This window comes from Scomber scombrus, chromosome 20, assembly GCF_963691925.1.
Source record: "Scomber scombrus chromosome 20, fScoSco1.1, whole genome shotgun sequence".
Taxonomy (NCBI): domain Eukaryota; kingdom Metazoa; phylum Chordata; class Actinopteri; order Scombriformes; family Scombridae; genus Scomber; species Scomber scombrus.
Window position 1 is genome coordinate 2254565 of NC_084989.1, and position 22112 is coordinate 2276676.

Sequence of the window (22112 nt, forward strand, 5' to 3'; positions counted from 1 at the left end):
TTAAAATAGTAGCTGACTTAAGGTGTTCCTCCAGCACACTATCCAGGAAGTCAACAAAATCCACCAATCCCCTGGAAATGCCAGGGTTGTCCGATGAGTCATGCCCACGCAAGGTTAACTCAAAAGCCCCATAAAACTTCACACAATTGATTATTTTGAATGAAATGTGCCTGCTTTTATCCACCTCCTCATTGCGTTTCCTCACCTCAATCCTGTGGCTATCATCCAGCTGGGTATCGATATTCACTCTCCCTAATGTGGCTACCTAGACAGAATTATTCATTCATGCCCTGGTGTTCCTATCCTTTCTTTAGTTTCTCAAACAGGCATGACTACACCCAGCTAGCAAGGCCTTTCTGGTGTACCAGCTAAGAGAGAAGCCTTGCATGTACTGTTTCCCCTTTTTGCTAGCCTGCTGTTTGATTGCAAGGTCAAGTTGATCTGTGCCCATATCTGTCACTTGTAGATTCTCTGCCAAAGTTCTCCTCTCAAACAGATCTTTGATGACAGATTTAACCAAGTTAGGGTTGTATCTTGGGGGAATGGTGATCAAGCTTGCCATTGTCATGTAGTTAAAATGATGCCCATATAAATTAGTCCTGACTCAACCTGCAGGTGGATCATAGATAGTGAGCTTGTGGAAACATGTTTAAGACTCCCAGGCCATCAGTACCATTTCCTCTCAAGGCTGTGCACTTTCTCCACTTCTCTTCTCTCATTACATAAACAGCTGCACCTCCACTCATCAATCTCTCAAACTTCTGAAATTTTGCAGATTACACCACCCTCACTGGGTTCGTCTCTGGTGGGAGATGAGAATACCAAAAGTGGCATGTTGACCTAGTGGAGATGGTTGAGGATTTCAGAAGGAACACGGCCCCACCCACCCTACCATCAGCCTATGTGACTCCCCAGCCGATACTGTGGAGTCTTTCTGCTTCCTGGGAACCATCATCAGCCATCAGACGTACTTTCTGCAGCAGCTGAAGAAGTTAAACCTGCCAAAGTCAATGATGGTGTACTACACTATTATCACTGAGTCCGTCCTCACCTCCTCCATCACCATCTAGTACGCTGCTGCAGCTGCCAAGGACAAGGCAACAGTGTATCATCTGCTGTGCTGATAAGGTGACTGGCTGCAATACGCCATCCCTCCTGGACCTACACACCTCCAGAACACTGAGGCAAGCAGGTCAAATTATGGCCGACCACTCCCATCATAGACATAACGTTTTTTTTGTCTTTCAAGGTCTGTCAAGACCAAAACCTCCACCACTATAACCACAAAACCACACCACTACTTCCTGCTTTCTTCCACTATCTGCTGCCAGCCTCATCAACAAGGCCCTGGAATGGCACGGATTCTACCCCACCTATAGACTTCACATGTTAAAAAAATGTAAAATCCCATAATTTTATGGACATTTGATCTTTGATCAAACATGGAAGCAACTTTATTATTATACAAGTCATTATTATCATTCATTATTAATTAGTGCTAATATTTAAGCACATTGAGTTTTACTATGAAAGAAAAGTGCAGTACAAAATAAATGTGTTATTATTAATTATTATTTACTGTTATAGTTATGAATTTCATTAATTAAAATGTAATCACATTCTCTTTTATTTAAAAATGTTTAATCTGCAGCTCTTTTCACTTATACATATTTTTTATTGTAAATTCTTTCTTTTTATTCTTTTTTTTATTGAGGATTATGAAACTTAGTGTAGTATATTTTTGATTGTTATGCACCACAACGCCAAGATAAATTCCTTGTATGTGCAAACCTACTTGGCAATAAACTTTATTCTGATTTTGATAGCCAACTACTTAAGGTAAGTGAACAATCAAGCTTATAGTTCAAATAAATCAATGTTGACTTTCTAATAGAAGCATCCACCCTGACCTCCTCTCTTCATGGACTTTGTCTCTCAATAATAGTATTACCTGATTTCCTCCTCCTCACAACTATAACATATGTTGTTTTGGGGAATTTGCTGCATTGACTGATTGTGTCATCTTTCTGTGGAGGACAGAACATTAAAATAAAAAGAATAGATGATTTTTAGATCTAATGGCTTAAATGTGATAGTACAAATAGTCATTCAAAGTTTCATGGGAAGGGTGGACATTTGGAGATGCAGCATTTTGGAGACATTTTGAGAAAAGAAACATCCTGTCTGGTCTCAATCAGACAGTTACTCATACTGCATGATACAGCTGCTACAATAACTTTTATATCTGTGTCTATTTGACATGTAAAACATGCAAAATCACCAGTATGGTCTGAAGGTTTTAAAGAACCACATGAAAGATTTAATATTTTGAACTATTCTTTTCTTGATTGGCTAGTACGTGTGAGTAAGCACACCATGATACCTTCAATTCCACACCCTCCACTATCTTAATATGTCATAGTACCCTGCTCTCAATTGTACATTCTGAACAGTGGCATTTGAAATAATCTCATCTCAAGACTCAAGCTGACTTGTGTGCTTCCTCACATGAAAAATTCACTGGCTGGAAGTTTTCGGGCCCGTCATCTTTAAAATTCAGCTTGGAAGTCTGTCACTGAGGGAGAGCGAAAACAACAGGACCAGTTGACAAGTGTGGAGAATGATGGAAACTTTCTTTGCTGATGGGTAGCAGGCCTGTCTGCAGGACAGTGGCAGTGACAGGAGGGACTGGAAACTATTTGCTGAAACTATCTGAACCTGCAAACCATTTATCAGGTGGACTGTAATGAACAAAAGCACTATCTCAGAAATTTTTGTCCGCCGTTCGATACCGTATCTGTCCTCTGTCGCTATCTAGTTAGTCGTGCTCTGAGGGATTGCCCCGTCTGACATTTGGGACTTGTCAGACGCAGTGATGGATGATTGAGGGGGTTGTGGTAACATGTCTACCTAAACGCTCTCTCTGTTGAGGGATTCTGAGCTTTCTCTGTCAACCAGGTTCTTTTATACACACACACACACCGCTGACTCTGGGCTTTTACCAGCAAGCCGGCAGTTTGCCAGCAGTTCTGTGACACTTTGTTACAGACCTAACCTACTGATTCAATTCAGTCCTATTTTGAGTCAAGTTCAGGTTTCCTGTGAATAAGAAAAATATTGTGAGTTGTGAAATTGATGATAGAATGAACAAAATGACTAAATGTATTACTTATATCTAACTTAAGTCAGATTATAAAACATATTTAATACATTGATATTAATGCTGCTCAATGCTGAAAAGAAATGTTCTTTATATTTTCTCCATCACCAATTTGTCTCCATCACCAATTCTGCTGCCTCAAAGGAAACGTTCAAACAGTACTGTTGTTCATTCTCTTTCCAAAAGCTACATGAGAAGATATTTACCACTCATGTTGGTGCATTAGCAGCGTATGGATGTCAAGTATGGAGTTTGAGTGACAATAAGGTTAGTTTAGCTTAGCAGAAAGACTGGAGGCAGGAGGAAGCAGCTAGCCTGGTTCTATCTGAAGTTAAAAAAAACTCACCTGCCTACACATGCAAAGCTCACTAATTAGCATTTTGCATCTTGTTTGTTAAATTCAAATGCAAACAGAAATATAAATACAACCATTTGTGATTTTAATATAGCTGGAACATTTTGTGTATTAGTTTCAATCACAAAATACAGTTGAGGCTGACAATAAAAGACAGGAGCCATGAGTAGTTTGTAGCCTTCAACAATGCCAACAGACTAACATTTTAACACCACTGTATCTTCATGTTGAGTGATGGATTTCTGACCTCTAGTACTGGTGTAGTGACCCACAGTGTCCCAGTCTCTCACTGCTAAGAAGACTCAGTGATGCAAACCTGTTTTCAATCCCTGATTGAGCAGCTGATGTACCCCCAACATCACAGGCAGAGTGGGCTGACCCTTAATAGACACACACACACACACACACACACACACACACACACACACACACACACACACACACACATATCAACCAATGTGTTCAGTTATTGAAAAACGTAACAGGTGAATAAACCAATTAACGGTAATATCTGACTGAAAATGATGATGATTTAACACATAAAACAATGATAATAATATGAAAAGGGCCTTGTGACAATTTCATATACAAGTGATCTACAGGTGGCTGTAATAAACCAAGAAGAAGAAAAGAAGAAGAGAAGAAGAAGACTACATGCAAGTAAATATCAGCTTTGCAAGTATTTTATTAGGAAGGTTTTTTTGTTAGTTTTAGTTTTTTTCAAACATCTGCTAGACTTCATGGATACACATAGTGTGTTTGAGTGAGTAATACTCAAAAACAAAACATAAAACAAACAAACAAAACTCCACATGGTGCCTTCATTTTCTATAAAGCATTTCAGGAACAGTTAAGCATTCCTGAAAGCTGGAATCAAAACAATAGAGCTCTATGACACAGAGGAATAAGATAAGCCAGCCTTTGATAAGCACACAATACTTGTTAGCAGATCAATTCATTGTTGGTTTTGGTTTATACATGGTAGCCTTATCCTACAACTAATAATTCACAGCAATATATAAAAAATCACAGTAAAATCATTCAGTGTTTTTCTTTTTCATATTGTGTGCCATAATTCACTATTTAATGTTATAATGAATGCTTGGTCGGTGATAAATGCAGACACACAATCACATACACACACACACACACAAACACACACACACACACACACACACACGCACGGGCCCCCATGTTGGCTGGTGTAATAGCAAAGCAGGTCCGGTGAGAAGAGCTTTACTATGCATGGATAATAGGCTCAGTTCTCTTTTTACATTCACAAAGCCAATTCCCCAACCTCCATATCTCTGAGCCACACACACACACACACACACACACACACACACACACACACACACACACTCAGAACTCTCCGCTTCCCTTGCTTTCCCTCTCTGATTGCAATTAGTGAATTATGTACTTGGACTTTGGCCAGCTATGCAGGATTAAATTATTCATAAATGTTAATAGGCACTGCTTCTCTCTCTCTCTCTCTCTCTCTCTCTCTCTCTCTCTCTCTCTCTCTCTCTCTCTCTCTCTCTCTCTCTCTCTCTCTCTCTCTCTCTCTCTCTCTCTCTCTCCTCTCTCTCCTAGCTCATATAGCCCATGCCGGAGAGATAATATTGACCTTTTCATTGGGGCATGTTATTAGGAGCTGCACTCTATTAAAACAAATGATGACATTGTCTGTAAAGCACAATACAATAAGTCATTTCAAAGGGATTACTTTAGCTTCCGCCCGGCGAGAGCAAGAGTAAACTCAATACAGCTCTGGAAAGTCAAACTGAAATGAACAATGATGAATGAAGTAAACAGAAGCTGTAAGAAAGAAAAAAAAAATATAACACAATACAATCCCACGTTTAGCATCGTGCTCTGTGATGCATCCGTGTTGTTTACTATGCCAGTGTGAATTTGCATATAGCAGCTAGCATTAAACAATCCCAGCCATTTATTACTGTCTGCCAAAAACCTTTATCTCCGACTTCCTGTTAAAAGTGCTGCACACAGCAGTTTTTAAACAGCACTGTGTCTTTGTCAAATCAATTCTTATATCTCAGTATAGAGTAATTACTGTAAACAAATCTTTACCATCTTTATGGGTGTGGCACTTCAAAAACACTGCTGTTGGTTGCAAGACTGTTGCATTATGGGAAGTAAAGGATCCACTATTTATTGATCTTGACTCAAACTTGGAACTAAGGATCAGGTCATCTCAGCCTATATGATGCTTTATTTCTGGTCATTTTAACCTCACGCATGTTCCCATCTTCATGGAAGTCCAACACTAACATGCTGTCAGTACACCTTTACAACTGTGTTACTGTATTCCACATTTATATGAAAGCTGCTTGATGGGTACGTACGCCCAAAAATGTTAGTATGGTTTGTCAAGCGTCTTTGGTGTTGGTGTTGTGTCCAGCTCAGCCAGAGATGGCCACATCTCGGGCATGAACATGACATTTATTTCTGTTGATACCTTAACCCTTTCATACTTTCCATGGTCAAATTTGACCCATTTTTTACATTTGAGAGCTGTAAAAAACTTTGAGCACTTTGAGTTTCAACCATGTGAACTGTTATATACAAATGAATAATAATAATGAGTATTATTACTATTATTATAGCACCAGTTATCACTAGGATTAAAAATGTTATATTCACATTTGAAACTCTATAAATAGGGGCATTAATGAAGTGATGTACTTTGAACTTTTTTTTTTTTTTTTTAACAAACAACAGATGGCATTAGGGGTGTGTGACAGTCAAACTGTTATTTCAGAACACTGTAAAACATGAATCAAATGTTTTCAGCATTTTTATTTTTTAGCCAGAGTTGTTTGTTCACAATTTTCTTTTTCTTTTTCTACTGTTAATTACCAGCTGCTCTTCCATTTCTTCATTTGTGGTATAGTACAGCATGTCGACAGCATATGTTTGTTGAGTTATCTTCTTCTTTAGCATCTTAATTTAATTGAATTAATGCTAGTTTGCATGCTGACAATTACATTTTATATTGTCATTTAATAATCTAATATCCTCATTACATATATTTACACTTTATGTAAACATATGTGGCACCTTTAATCTGGTGTAACAGATATTTACATTCTGCTTCATACTGTCACATTTGAACACATGCTTCGGTGTGAATATAAAAAATAATCTCCTTTTTTTTCCTCACTGCTTTTCCAGACATGCAACAGACTGGCTAAGCTGCTGTTGGACAATATGCATGTTGAAAGACCGAACAGCTTCACAGCTCAGTCCATCCGACTGCCTGTCAATCACTCTTAAGTCCAACATCCAGTAAAAGAGGGCGATGTGAGCATCAGGCTGCACAGGCAGGATGAGACTGACGGACAGAGAGAGAAAGACAAGATTAAAGCAGGAATCCCTGTGTAGTTGTCCATCCTCCTTTTATGTCTCCTTTTCTTCCCAGAAAGCTCAAACGTTGGACGAACAAATCCTCAATCGAGGAACAGCTTACGGTTCGGAATGGCAGAGCCTCAGAGTTGTTTTGTTGTTTTTTCTCTGAAGCAATGCCCTCCAGCTCTCTGTGTTCAAGTCCTGACTTTAGTTGGACTGACAGAATGCAAGGAAGGATGCAGGTGTTGTGTACCAAAGGTAATGGTGCATCGGGGCAGTCAGATTACAACATCAGAAATGTTGCCCCCACCGTGACTAAGATCCATCATACCTGAGTCTACACATTCACTTCATTACGATGGACAACTGGCATAATAGGTGGTAAATTCCCTATGTGCGGGATGTGTAAATCTGATTTTGACTTCTTAAGTTACTGTAAACAGTACAAAGTTCCTCTTTGTGTTACTATACTTCCATCACAGCTCAACAGGGAAACACTAAGAGGGAATGTGATGCTAAAAAGACTGTAAATGTGTCAGATATCACTTGATATGACTAACTCACACTGATGAAGCTCAATAGAAGCTGATCATCTACTTTTAAATGACTCTGTGGACACACTGTGGAACTGTGTTGTCGGCAAAAATGATAAGATGCATCAGAAGCAATGCATCCGATCAATCAGCCAAATATTATTAGCCAATAAGTAACAAGAAATGTCAGTACAGCAATGCCAGACATATAATTGTGGTATTACATAGGCATTACATAGGTATTATATATTGCATTTTTTTTTTTTTTTTTTTCATCTGTGAATTCTCCTGCTCAGGCAAACACTGTATCTTGATCACAATTTCACATTCAAGGGATCTATATCAACTATGGTTGTTAATGTAATGAATCCCAGGTGATTTCTTTGAACATTGGTAAATCCAGTATCATTCAGGCTCTTTGGGAAACTCAATTGGAACTATATTCTTTCTTCTTTCAGCTGTCAAACACCAGTTGGGGAAAGTGAGTATCAGGATCTAAAGCCAAAGGACTCAAATGCACAACTCAGTGACACAAAGGCAGATTCAAAAATGCTTTAATAGCTATAACCAAATGAGACAAAGGTGCAAGACATTAGGGAAACACAGGAGGGCAGGAAGTGAAACGAGACAGAAAGGTGAGTATAACAAAATAAAAGAGGAAATTATGTTAACTGAAAAGGAAAGAAGATAAATAACCTGATGGTGCCAGACAAGATATATATATATATATATATATATATATATATATATATATAGAGAGAGAGAGAGAGAGAGAGAGAGAGAGAGAGAGAGAGAGAGAGTGATATATATAGTTATTTCTTTCTTTTAAGATAGCAAAATGAGCAGGAACTTTGTCAGGAAGACAAACGAAGGTCCAGACTCCTCCAGATGTAAAGCTCAGAGCAGTCAGAGAGGGGTCAAAATGCATAATATTGTTATAAGGACAACATTGTGCACTTATAAGAATGATTTGTCCCGTTTATGTTCTCTTGGTGTTGGAAATGTGTTTGTAGGTTGTTGTACTTCAAGGAAATTAAACATTTTAAATATTGTTTTAAGACTATCTTCATTTTTCTCCATTATAATAACACAGGAACAACCAACCCCATGATGGGGACGGTTGTCACGAGTGCACAAGACATATTTGACGGCCCATATGTTTTGCAGAGAATCAGTTGAAGGAGAGTAAGACCACTGTATTCCTACCTGACACTTTGGGCTTTCATTACACATTAAAAGGGAATCTATTTAGTATACGGTTTGAGGAACTCAAAGGAAAGTAAAAAAGTGTGACTACCAACCCCGTTCTCCCCTAATCGTGCAAAAAAGTGTGCTACACTTTGGATTCAGTTGATGAAATTCCTCCAGCAGCTTTAGTTTTGACATTTAAAAAGAAGGCAAAGGCAGATAGCAAACTGATACTATATGAGTGTCCTTCTCATGAAGAAGCCAAACTTTAACGTATTGCCTTTATTATAAATCATTGATGAGAGACCACGGGCCCAGTCTGACATTTTGATGGAGACGTCCTGCGTGTGATAACATGCAAATTTAAATGATGCTGCCGAGGCTACAGCACAGCTCATATATGTCTTTCTCATCACCGCTCTCTCTCTCTCTCTCTCTCTCTCTCTTCAGGGCAATGACGCGTGATGCTATCTATTACACCGCTCTGTGTATTTGCATTCCTGGTTGGTCGCCAGCGCTTTTAATAATGTCACAACAGATGATGTTCTGCTGCCGGGTGAAGGGAGGGCCGGTGACATCGTCAAAGTTCGTCAGTGCACACATGGGAATAAGCAGTACTGTCATCAAGAGGGAGGCTGTGGAAGGAAGAGGAGGGGGTCAGCTGAATTTCAGTGATATCTATATTCATTTGGCGAGGTGGACAGGAGTGGGTGGGGCTGGATAATGTACAGTAGGAGTGTAGTGGATGGTAGTAAGGGTCTTGTTTGGTCAAATCAAGTCAAATATTTTATGTTAAAGTCGTACTCTTCAATACTTTTAGCAACTGATCATCATATGAAGAAAAGCCAACACAGAATGAAATGAACGCAGTGGAACATTTAGCAGCTAATGAGACAGATGTTTCGTATTGGAGTTGGTGGAAACCAAAACGGAGCTAAAAGGAGAGTGAAGGTTACATTCATCAGTTGGAGATATATTAAGTATTATATTTAGTACTATAACCCGTTAATGATCAGCTGCCCTCTAATGGCCAAAATCAATGCTTATTGATTTTATCGTATTAAAGGTGCAGTGTGTAGAATTTAGTGGTATCTATTGAAACAGACTTGGCAGAAATGGAATATAATATATGATAAGTATGTTTTAATCAGTGTATAATCCCATGAAAATAAGAATTGTTGTTTTGTTACCTTATATTGAGATCTTTATATCTACAAGCAATCACATGCTCTAAAGAGACAGTCTTTGTGTTTTTTTGCAAGTTTCACCGCCACCATAGGTTCTCCTACATCAGGGATCCTCAAACGGCAGACTCCGGTCAGCATCCGGACCGCGGCACAACTATCAGTGGACCCTGGTCTAATCTTAAAAAAAGAAAAATCTTGCATAAAATATTATTATTATTATTAAATGCACGTGTTGGCTTTATCGCTGGTATGGATGTGTGACTCCAGTCCTTCACCGTGTGTATTTTGGTCTCCATGCCAACAATGCGCTGATAGGCTGTGACTTTTTGGGCAAGCGCAGTTTTTACTGCAGCACTACAGTTCTTTCCTCCTTTCTTGTGTCCTTTGTGCCTGTATTTTAAAAGAAAAATGTTGATATTTGTTTTGGATTATTTGCAGGGGTTGTGAATGTATTTAGTTTAGTTTTGTTTTATAAAAGTATTTATTTAAATTTATGTTAAAACGAAAAATACGTTTTGTTTTTGAGTATATATTTATTTATTGTTTGTTTTTATAAAAAGGACATTTTTTAGTATATTATTTGTGTTGTTTTGATGAAAAAGACATTTTATTGTGTTGTTAAAATTAAAAATAAATTTTATAGTTGAGTCATATATTCTTTTTTTCTATTATACACCACTGTATTGTTAAGTTGGTTGGTGGTGGATACATTGATTTGTTTTGGCTTGACCGACTAATAAACGGACCTTTGACTCATTGAAAAAAAGATTTTGTGGACCTTTAAGATTTGTATTTGAGGAACACCGTCCTACATGCTTGGAAGGGAAGGGTGAGGGGAAGTATATTCTATTCAATTGGTTGCAATCTGCAATCTGACCAATAGATGGCACTAAATTCTACACACTGGTCCTTTAATTTACAAAACGTTAAAAAAAAAAAAAGAAGAATAAAACATTGGACAAAGTTAATTGCTGAAATTTAGGAACATGGTGACATGACCAGTTATGGTCAGACATAACCCCGGTTTACTTTGACTTATTTAGAAAAGAAAGAGTTTGGGTGCCCAAACATTTCCAAACATTTTTCAAGAGATTATAACTCAAATTTCTTTGAATGGCACAATGTTATTGCATCTGATAAAAATAGAGGGACAAAACAATATAAATAAGACTCATGTTTTAATATGTTGCTTAAGCTTTATAGTCCGATTTTTCCAAGAGATTCAACCATCTTTGACCTCCTTGCTTCTCACAACCACAAGTGTCTTCATGGGCTACATTTTATTTCAGAAAGATGCTACATGTTATAAGAGTTGATCTATAAACCCTTTTTTACTATTTCAACCTCAATTCTTAATGAATATTGCCATTCATTTCTAAATGATCTCTTCTTTTTGAAATGTCATTTGCCTTGAAACCAGTACATCTGTAGAAGTGCTTTTTCCTTATTCACACTCAGTGCAGGAGCTTTGAAATAAATTCAAGGACCTCTATTCAAGCTTTCAAAACATTGGACTCACATCCACATGAACACACACACGAATACACACACATACCAAAACCCTGGTAACACTGTTCTATTGAGGACTAAAAGCCAAGCGAACAGTAATCATGGATGTAGATTAGCATAACGATACAAAGCAATGGGCCAGGCTTTGGCTGCTAGTCAATGCAAAACCATGACCTCCTATAATTACAACAGGCAGGAGGCTTCCAAAGAGGTTTTCAGGGTGTGTGTGTGTGTGTGTGTGTGTGTGTGTGTGTGTGTGTGTGTGTGTGTGTGTGTGTGTGTGTGTGTGTGTGTGTGTGTGTGTGTGTGTGTGTGTTTGCGTGTGTGTGTGTGTGTGTGTGTGTGTGTGTGTGGATGCCCTTCACATAGGGGCATAAATGAAATGTGAAATAACAAAGTGTTATCATTGTCTGAAAATGTGATGAGTTTGTTTGATGGCCACAGCCTGACTAAATATCACAGGGAGGAAGGAGGTCTGTCTGCCGGAGGATGGATTGACTGCACAATTAAACGAGCAAACAGTGTACACACACAGAATGATACATGTATATGTGTAAATACAACAGTTTTTGCATGTTGTTAGCCTGCTTCTATGAATGTATACATAGGCAGATAATCCTTTTCCAATAGAGTGGTTGCTCTGAAATCTGTTCATTAAAAAAAGGTATAAAGTGATCTAGTGATGTATCCAACATGTCACAACACGTCCAAGCAGCAACTACAACAAGTTACCTTACAAGAAACATAAAAATACACATGATGAAAAAGAGCTAGCGAAACACAAAAAGCATATGCTTACAGTACATTTCTGTTGCTAGAGATCATTGGTTTGTCAAATGTAAAACTACACTCTATTCCATCCCTGCAGAGGAAAGGCAGAATTATTTTAGTAGAGGTACGAGGGGCCCAGATTCTCAAGGGACCCAGGATTATTTGATGAAAACTGAAATGGAGAGGTTTCTCCTTACTTTTCAACCAATCTTGGGGCCCGGTACTATAAAGAAAATACCATTATTATTTCAGTTTCTTACATGTTGCACATCCTTAACCCTTTACATACTGTTCATATTCTGACAGTTAGTCTCTAAACCAATTTGCATTCATACATTCACCATCAGTGATTAATAAATGTTTGATTAATCCTGAATGAAAAAAGACATTCACAATCACTGTTTTATGGTCCAGGAGAGCATTTTATAGAATATGAATACAACAACATTTTTGAATGCTTATTATTATTATTATTATTATTATTATTATTATTATTATTATTATTATTATTATTATTATTATTATTATTATTATTATTATTATTATTATTATTATTATTATTATTATTATTAATATACACAGGTCAGATTTGTATATTTGACATGATACACAGTAAAAATGTGTATCAGCAGCACAATAATATGAAAGATGCATTTATATTTCCATTTGTGTATACTATGGGTCACATTAGTTAAGGCCCAGCTAATGAAATGTGTATATGGTATTTTTACAGCTGTCAAATGTAAAAAAATGGGTCAAATTCGACTTATTTAAGGCTTTAATGTCATCAAATTATCATCAACGTTCAGAAGTACAGTAAGCCTGCCCCTGCACCGTTTAGCAGGCTTATCCAGTCCTGCTATGGGTGATGTCACAGACGTTATGCCCATATATATTTTTGCACAATTTCCTTTGAAAGCACTTCCTCCACAATAAAAATAAGTTAAAACCAGACAGGACATTCAACATTTTAATCAATAATAGCCGGCCATGTGTTCTTTCCACAGACTGATGCTGTTTTTTACGTCATCCAGCATCCTGAGTCGAGTGGGGTTGGATTAGAGGTGAGGGGGTGATGCAGTACAACTCCTTCTATCAGTGTAATTGCTTTGGCCACAGGAAGCTATTTTCACTCCATGGGGGAAAGAATCAGGTTGGTGTCTTTTGTTACAGTATATCAGACCAAACCCACCATGGCCCCTCCATCAGACTGAGGGCCCCTTTGAAGCCTCCTGCCAGGGAGAATTACTTTGACACCTCCTTGGGACAAGGCTTTGATCACAAGTCCATCAGCACTAAAATGTCGAACACAGGTGTGTGTGTGTGTGTGTGTGTGTGTGTGTGTGTATGTGTGTGTGTGTGTGTGTGTGTGTGTATGTATGTATGTGTGTGTCACACACAACAAGTTTGTGTTACATGACAGCTATTTTTATGGTGTCTGTATATGTGTTGTGTCCCATGTGTCTCTGAAATCTGTTGCTTCCCTCTCTTCACTCTACATCACAGTTTTGTTTTGTTTTTTTTGGGGTTTTTTTGTAGCATCACAAAAAATGACAAAATCAGTAATATAACAGAAGCGTGACTTACTGATTTGAACTGTATTACTGATAGAAGACACTGCACTCTGACTTTATCTTTGGTGTGTGTTTGTGTGTGTGTGTGTGTGTGTGTGTGACAGAGCAGACTGACAGCACACAGAGAGGATAACAGACAGCCAGACAGAGCAGAGATTTTCCTCACAGCGTGAAAGTGTCTGAATATAACAAACAGTCAAACGTTCACCAACTTATTTAGACTTCTACAGGCTACTTTGTGTTAGTTTCAGTTTTAGGAATTATTTTAAATACGAGCATGCATCACTCTGTCTGCAGACACATGCATACTTGTTTAAAGGCCGACTAGAAACGTGGTTACACAAATGTATGTTCTCCAGGAGGAATCTACCTGGGGAAATCAGGTCTTCTCTAATCTCCTATCCCAATTACGTTAAAGGTTGATGCTCAGACTCTTGAACTGCTCCAGCAGTGTTGGAGCTTTATGTGGTGGAGGATTGACTAGGTGTGGCAGACTCACTCACTGAGCAAGTGGACACCACCTCCTTTTTTTTGTTGCTTTAGAGCTTTTAGAAGTTTAATCTGATATTGTTTTCTGAGCCATTGATTTGCTGCCATACCAGCCAAATCTCTGCTCAACCCTGAACCCTGGACCTGAAGTGACAGAATGAAGTCGTGACGTCACATCAGAGCAACACTCATACTGTATGCCGTTCAAAATTTAAAACAAAATTTCAGACATGAATTAGTAAAGGTACTGCTCGTCTACTGTCTCTATCAAATAAAGGAAACATATGTAAATAGACTGAACAAATCTTACAGCTCTTCAAAGATAATGTCTTATTTTCAGCATATTCTGTTCATTCTTGCTTTATGGCCTTACTTTTGATTTAATGATCTGTGTTAATATGCTTCAAACAGATGGCTGTATGATGAGCATCCCAGTATCGTAGAAAATGTGAAAAGACAATCCCGCACCTCATAATTGAATGATATGTTCGGTTTTCCAAAATGGTCTTCTTTATACTTAAATCCATAAAATAACCTCAAACTGGCAATGTTGAAAGTTTAGTTTTTATTCTTACTATTGTGTGCTGTGTTGGGAAGTATGTTGCTAAGAAAAAAACTAAAAACATTGCCCAAAATGTGCTTTCTTCTCTGGTGACAGGCATAAGCATATAAACAGTAAGCACCTGTAATTTGTGTATGTATATTTATATGGATTTGTTTTTTGCAAAGCTCCTCAATTCCACATTTCGAACGCTTCACCCTCGTTTTTGGCAGACAGAGAGATCTACGACATTCTCAGGGCAGGTTATGCAGATGCTGGTAGACAGGCTATGGCATTATCTGACCTTAGCGGAATATACAATATGCACTGTACATTACAGTCACAATACTCAACAGACTTATTTATGGTCGATCACATATGATATCTAATGCAATATTCTATAAGTTCAGAGCAGGGAATATGAGAAAAATCAGAGTCAGTGAGTATGTGCCTAGAAAATCCGTTGAGTCTTTTAATAAGCATATATATGAAAACAAGTTCAGCCTTATGAAAGATAGCATCTAAAGATCCACCCTTCACCTTCATCCACTGAGGAATTTTAGAGTGTGAACTTCACTGTCTGTCAAGTTGTCATATTGAGATATTCATATTGGAACAATGCTTGCTAGTTTAATAAATACATTTTTAATAGTCTTATTCTAACCCTCCAATAACCAGCTTCACCATCACCACCACCATCATCATCCCACCAATGTCCCCCCTCTGAAATTATCCCTGTCGGCTGAGGACATGTGGCTGAGACAGTTAGGCTAAATCCAAATCAATTCCTCTCCGATGGCCGTAGAAAAGTACCAAATCGAGTTTATGCTTGGGTAACACAATTAGCCTGTGGGTGGGGAGAGGATGACTGTGCCATCATGTCTTCCCTAATTTCATTTCTCCAGGCAGACAGGCAGGCCTGCTCGGTGTAGTTGGTGCTGGAAGGATGCCCGCTGCCACCAGGCACGGCTGGATGAGCTCAGCGCCAAATACCATGCCTGTCAAAGGTTTCACAGGAGAAAACACCGGGACTGAAACCCCGAGCAGAGGGGACACTGAAAGCAAGAAATGAGGTGATACAGAGAGAGTTGGGAGATGGGAAGACAAAGAGGATAGATGGAAAAAGGATGGATTATGAAGCAGTACATTGTTGAGCAAAGAACCAATACTCTCCAGTAATGGGTCTGGTTCCAAAATGGTCTTGTTTGGAGGGATAACGGTTTACCTGAATCTATTAAATAACCTCAAACTGATAATGTTGGAAGTGTATTTTTATTTATATTATTATATGTTGAGGAGTATGATACTTTTGTAATCCTTACATACTGTTAAGGGTCAAATTCGACCCATTTTAACATTTGAAAGCTGTAAAAACACCATATACACATTTCTGCTGGGTGGAATTTGTCTAATGTGACCCCAAATATAGAAAAATGGAAATGAAATGCAGCTGATTGTATCAATGCAAATGTCCAAACATTTAAAAATCACCATTCAAACATGTTACTGTACTCTTTATATTCTATAAAAAAGTTCACCTGGATCATAAAATAGTAAGTGTCAGCTGAGATGTTGAAAACCGACATGACTGCAATGACCACCTAAAGCTCCATATTTTTAATTACAATACAGGTAGACATGTGATGATTACTGACAAGATAGACAGAGGTTAACCTTGTGTGATGTTATAGCATATTTTTTGTTGTTGTAGATTTGTAGTTCTTAAATGGAATATGTAATGCAATATAACAGCCAGATTATGGAACAATACTAGAATTAAACAAGCAACTGTTTCATTTTCAGATTGTCATTTTTGCATGCAAAACTGAATTTAATTGAAAAAAAATAATAATAATTTCATCTTTTTCTATAAGTCTCTTGGTATTATTTAACTGCAGACTTTTATTGTGTGGATCATTGTGATGCCAAATAAAGATGTGCAGTATTACCAAGGGAAAACAACACTGCTGGACCATCATGTCCAGAAACATGCATTCAAGCTAGAAAGATCCCTGTATCATATGTGAGCTGTATATTTGTAATGCTGCTTATCCTGGACCTGTGCACAAGGTGGATCAAATCATTGGATCATCTGACCAAGAGGTGCAAGAATGACCTGGTCCTTCACCCTACAAAAACAGGAGATGATCATAGACTATAAAAGACCTATAAGGACAGAGTACACCTCAACCTCAATCCTACATTTCCTTGGAGTGCCAAGGACTCTTCCTATGGAGGCTGAAACAGGCCACTCCCCGTTTGACCCGCTGCCATCCGACAAACGGTTCAGGACAAGAGTTCGGGACTCTCTCTTTTGCACTATTGCTAGATTATAGTGCTACTTTCTGAGGAAAACTCGCCACACTATTCCAACAGTCAGAGCATCACGACAGGAAAAGCCCTGTGTTTAAAAGGGATGAAACTGATGAATGCTATTGACAATGATCGCCCCAGCCAACATGCCCGCTTATAATGTATGATAATGTATCCGTCCACTCTTAACCACAGGTGTGCCTGGCGAGCATGGCTACTAAATCTCCAAAAGTGTGTTTGGCACAACCCCCGACAAACTGTGCAGGGGGCACTTGACATGCAATCTGTGCCGCAGCGCTAGATTAGCAGCTAGCTGATGAGTCAAATATGTAGGAGTTGGAAACACTACCTGTCCAGCAGTAAAAAAAACAGACAGACAATGTTAGTGAGTAGCTGGTGAACATAGAGGAGCATTTAGTATAAAATGAAGCCGATATTTGTCACAGCAGAGACCAAAACAAAGCTAAAAGTAGAACAGTCTTACATTAATCGGGTGGACAGAAAGACTATAGACTATATCTGCTGGATGTGTAAATAGGACATTCTTATATTTAGCATGTGTTGAGAGAATTCTTATGTCCCTTGGTGGCCAAAATCAATAAATGAAGCTCTAGAAATGTAGTGACGTTGAGATGTGAAAGCCTTTGACGCAACATTTAGACAATAGTGCAATACAACTCCCAACAGAAACTCGGTCTTCACATATTTGTTCATTCAATATGTTTCAGGTCAGGTTACATTTTTCATACAGAATTTATATAATCATATCCCTTATGTTACAACTGAATAACAATGAGTGGCTCATGTGTTAAATATAAAATAACAACATTATCAGCAAGCAAATAGAATATAAGTATAACCAAATTCTGGTCCATGCACCATTATTTTTAACTCAGTCTGCATGAAAAGCCTTTTTTATACCCCCATGTGCCCCAAAAGCCATCAATTAATACTCATGGAGCCCTGGCACTCTTTCATGGAGCCATAGAGCCAAGAGGGTGTCTCTCTGTTTCTCTCTCTACAGGAACATTTTTGCCTTTTAGCGTGTGGATGCCAGCATAAAGCAGATGTCAGTAAAGTGGTCCCTCGGTAGGTCGGGCTGATGAACACTAATGGAAGTGGTTACCTCACCAGGAAAATGGACCACTCTGAGAATGGTGCTGGCATGGTCCATTTGTACAGAGGGAGAGCAGGTGGATTGACTTTAATCAGGGCAGCATTGAATATTTACTCCCTTGGCCTGACCCTGTGGTGTATTTGGCAGACACAGCAACCTGGAATTTGAAAAGAAGTTGGCAGTGCTGTTTGTATCTACTGAAAGTTTGACATCTGATTAAGGGCGATTTTTTTCCCTTACACTTACATCCCCTGAATTTTGTACACAATGTTAAATGCACTCATTTGAACCATAGAGTATTCCACCCCATCTCAATGTAATTTACCTTGCATCTATAAGCTCTTTTTAGAGACTCTCCCATTATTTATACTGCAGTTTTCACTTATTAATTGATGGCATCTCTCATTGATAATCTCTGTGATAACTAAGGGTACATTTTCTAGCTTTTGCCTTAAATATATGAGCCTTCTTCCACCATTGCATGCCTATTATCCCACTGATCATCTGTCCAACTGGGCTCTCTGGGCTCGTCCACTCATTCTTGTGGACTGAAAAGAGCTATGTTCTCCAACGCTTCCTTCTTTTTTCATCAACCGCTATGACAGCTGTGAGAGGTGAGGATGGCTTTGTTGGACTCATCTTGAACAGACAGTTATCCTACAAACAAGCTTCCCTTCCCCAGGCTGACCCTAAGCTCATATCTTTTGGGATAACATAAGTCCTGTCTAAAACTAATTCAGGTATTGCCTTCTTTCTTGACACATTACTACATGGGTAGTATTTCCATTTGGCTCAAGCTGCAACTACCACAGTTTGATATTAAAGCCAATCTGGAAGTAGCTTTAAAGTACCACCACTGGCTGATAGATGCTCCAATTGACTCCCATTTAACAAAGACTCAACCTCTCTCTAGAAATACTAACCTTTTCAGTGAGTCATTATGATCTCAATCACTAAATTGTGGCCTTCTACAAAGTGTGCTGGTGGTCGTATTGAAAATAATTTGTCCATTAATAAGATTTGAAGACTCATCTGCTACTGTCCTCAGCTCCAGGACAGTAGTTGGACTTTTGTCACATTATTTCTCATTATTTAGTAACGTGTAACTTGATTGCAATACCTGCCCTGTTAGCATGATTCAGTTAAAGTAGCTAGCATTAGCACAAGTTTGCAGTGTTCATTGTTCCCAGTAAGCTAATGCCTGGATCCGAACATTAAAGTACTCCTCATGTGGAAGGTCCTGGCTCCAAATGGAAAAGATGGCACCCTGAGCATAAGCTGCAACTCTGTGCTTCAAAACAGTTTCAGTGCAAACCAACAGCTGTTGCCACACCACGCTACAACCATCTTTACATACAGTCTATGTCAAGTGATTGGCTATATAAATGGATTGGTAGGTTGGTAGAGACTACTATTGTTCATCCACTGCTTTATCTTTCAGGGAGAGGCCAATAGAAACAGCAGGTAAACCCACAGTTTTGAGGCTGCTATGTGGAATATCATGGTTCTTCTTATGTCTTTGTGACTTCCTTCTCATTAGCTTTGCCATATTGAACACCAGTTGCCAAGTTGACGTAACACATACATTTAGAGTTTGCATTTTAGTTATGTGTGTGACTGGAGTATTTGTGTGCAGTTTTGTTGTATTTGTGCATCAGTCTCTTACCGCCTTTATCCTTTCTGCTGTGTGCATTTAGTCTCTGTTCCTTTTCTGCCTTTATGTCTACTACTTTGTTTTTTTCCAGCCTCCTGTGTGTACGTGTGTGAGTGCACGCCTGTGTGTGTACGTCTTTGTGTTGCACAGAGGAGAGCGGGCCTAGTGGAGTGGAGCCGGCCAATGTAGTGTGGAAAGAGCTGCAGTCAATGCTGTGTAGTCAATGACCCCTGAGCCAGTGGGAACCCTGCAGGAGGAAACTCCACAAGTACCCCAGCATCCACTGTGCACTGCTGGAGGCTGCTGATGCCCCCACACTCCACCCATCCTGCTCAGCCCACAGCTCTGCTGCCAGGACTAAAGGAACACATCAGTCACTCAGGTGGAGCACCCTGAAGGTGTCCAACATCATATTTATCTTCATATACAGAATGTGATGTTTACATGAAGTACTTCTGTAACACATTTTTATCTATTGTATTTAATAGGATGTTACTATCATTTTGTTATAGGGTGATATAAACAATCTGTAACTTTAAACATAATACATCTGCAGTGGTGGTCTTCATTGTGTTCGAATTGTTTACTTAAAGGATCAATTCACCTGATACTCACACATACGCACATATACACACAAATGCAGCTGTTTTCACCTTTCATTCTCCAGTGATTGCAGATGTTAGATGTTAAACAAAATTCCACTCACTCTCACTGTATCGGTGGTGGTCTCAAACTCTAAAGCCCCAGAATCAAAGTGGATGACAGAGGCTGACGTTTTAAAAATGACTTCTGCACATCAATCAACTACAGTATGATTGTGGTTAGGGATAGATTATGGTTATGGTTTAAAAAAAGCAAACATTAATTGCAGGTTTGAGATGCAAACCTGCAATTAATGTTTGCTTGCAGGATGAGTCAGATGTGTTACGTGCTCATCCACCACATTCACCTCCACACACTGATTTTGTTATTATTGGAATACTGAGCAGTGGTGGCAGATGTCGCATATCTGGATATCTTGAAACATCAGCACATACAAATGTAACTATCCACATAACTAGACAACTTTAGGTGTAATATGATTTTGAATGTATATATCTTTTTTTTTTTTTTGTTGGTGGAACTGAATTTCAGGAGGGCAGTGTGGGTAGAATGATGGGTCAGTGTCAATTGGTCCTGGATTCAAGGACAACCAACTCTGGTTTCCTTGGTGACATGCAGAAATGCAGGTCAGGTAAATTGCCTGTTAGTATTGAGTTTGTGTGTCTGCCCTGTGATAGACTGGTAACCTGAATCCTGTTCTCTATGTAACAAACTCTCAAACTTAACTCTGAAGTCAGCCCAAATTGGCTTCAGGAAATTTCAATTCCAGAACAGGTCAGGTGAGTCAGCATCACCCTAAAGTGTGTATGTTACAAAAAGCCCCCCAAAATTGAGGTCTGATAATTCAATTTGCCATGGCAACAAATGAATAAAGTGCAGAGCTTCACTTTAATTCAGTGTGACTAAAAAAAATGAATGTAGACATTAATGAGCACATTAATGAGCTTTGTCCTACTTCCTTTAAGAGAGTCTGGCTTATTAAAGAAAAACTGAGCTTGGCAGTGTAAGTTGCCATAGCAACTGACCTGGAGATTATCTGCAATAATGCATCACATCTGAGGCATATTTTATGTATTTTGTTTATCATACTTTGCATTTTATTTGTCTGTATAAGTAACTGCAGATAAATAGTGTAGAATTACAGTCAGTTGGTTGGAAATAACTAAGTACAATTACCTTAAAGTTGTAATTAAATACAGTATTTGAGTGTGTTTAGTGTGTATTTACTTAGTTCCAAAATCTACACGTAAGCCAAACTGTAGTCCAAAGAGCTAGTATCTTCCTCTGAGACTGGTTTGTGCTTTATCCCAAACAGCTTGTGAAGCAGATACCATGTGCTGCAAAGCCAATTAAAAGATTACAAATGAAATGAGTCAAAAAGATACATTTATACCACTATTTAGCCCTTTAGTCCTTGTTAAAAACCACTGTTGTCAAATGTGTTGATGCTGGTTCCACCTCTCCTGGACAACTAGTGTTAATGTTTTTCACAACTTTAATAGTACTATTTTTGTACATGTTTGAAAAGAAACAACAAAAAAGTTAGTTTTTTTTAAGGAAAAGAACATTATGTAATTATTAAAAACAGCTCAACAAAGGAGACAGTATGTATGATATATTCAGTTGCCACTGATCTGATTTCTATATTATGCAAAAGCAGGAAAAAGCAACTGAATCACAGTAATGAGAGAACCAGGAGTGTGTTTCTTTCACCCTTGGAGAGAGTAAAGAGATGAGAGGAGATGAGAC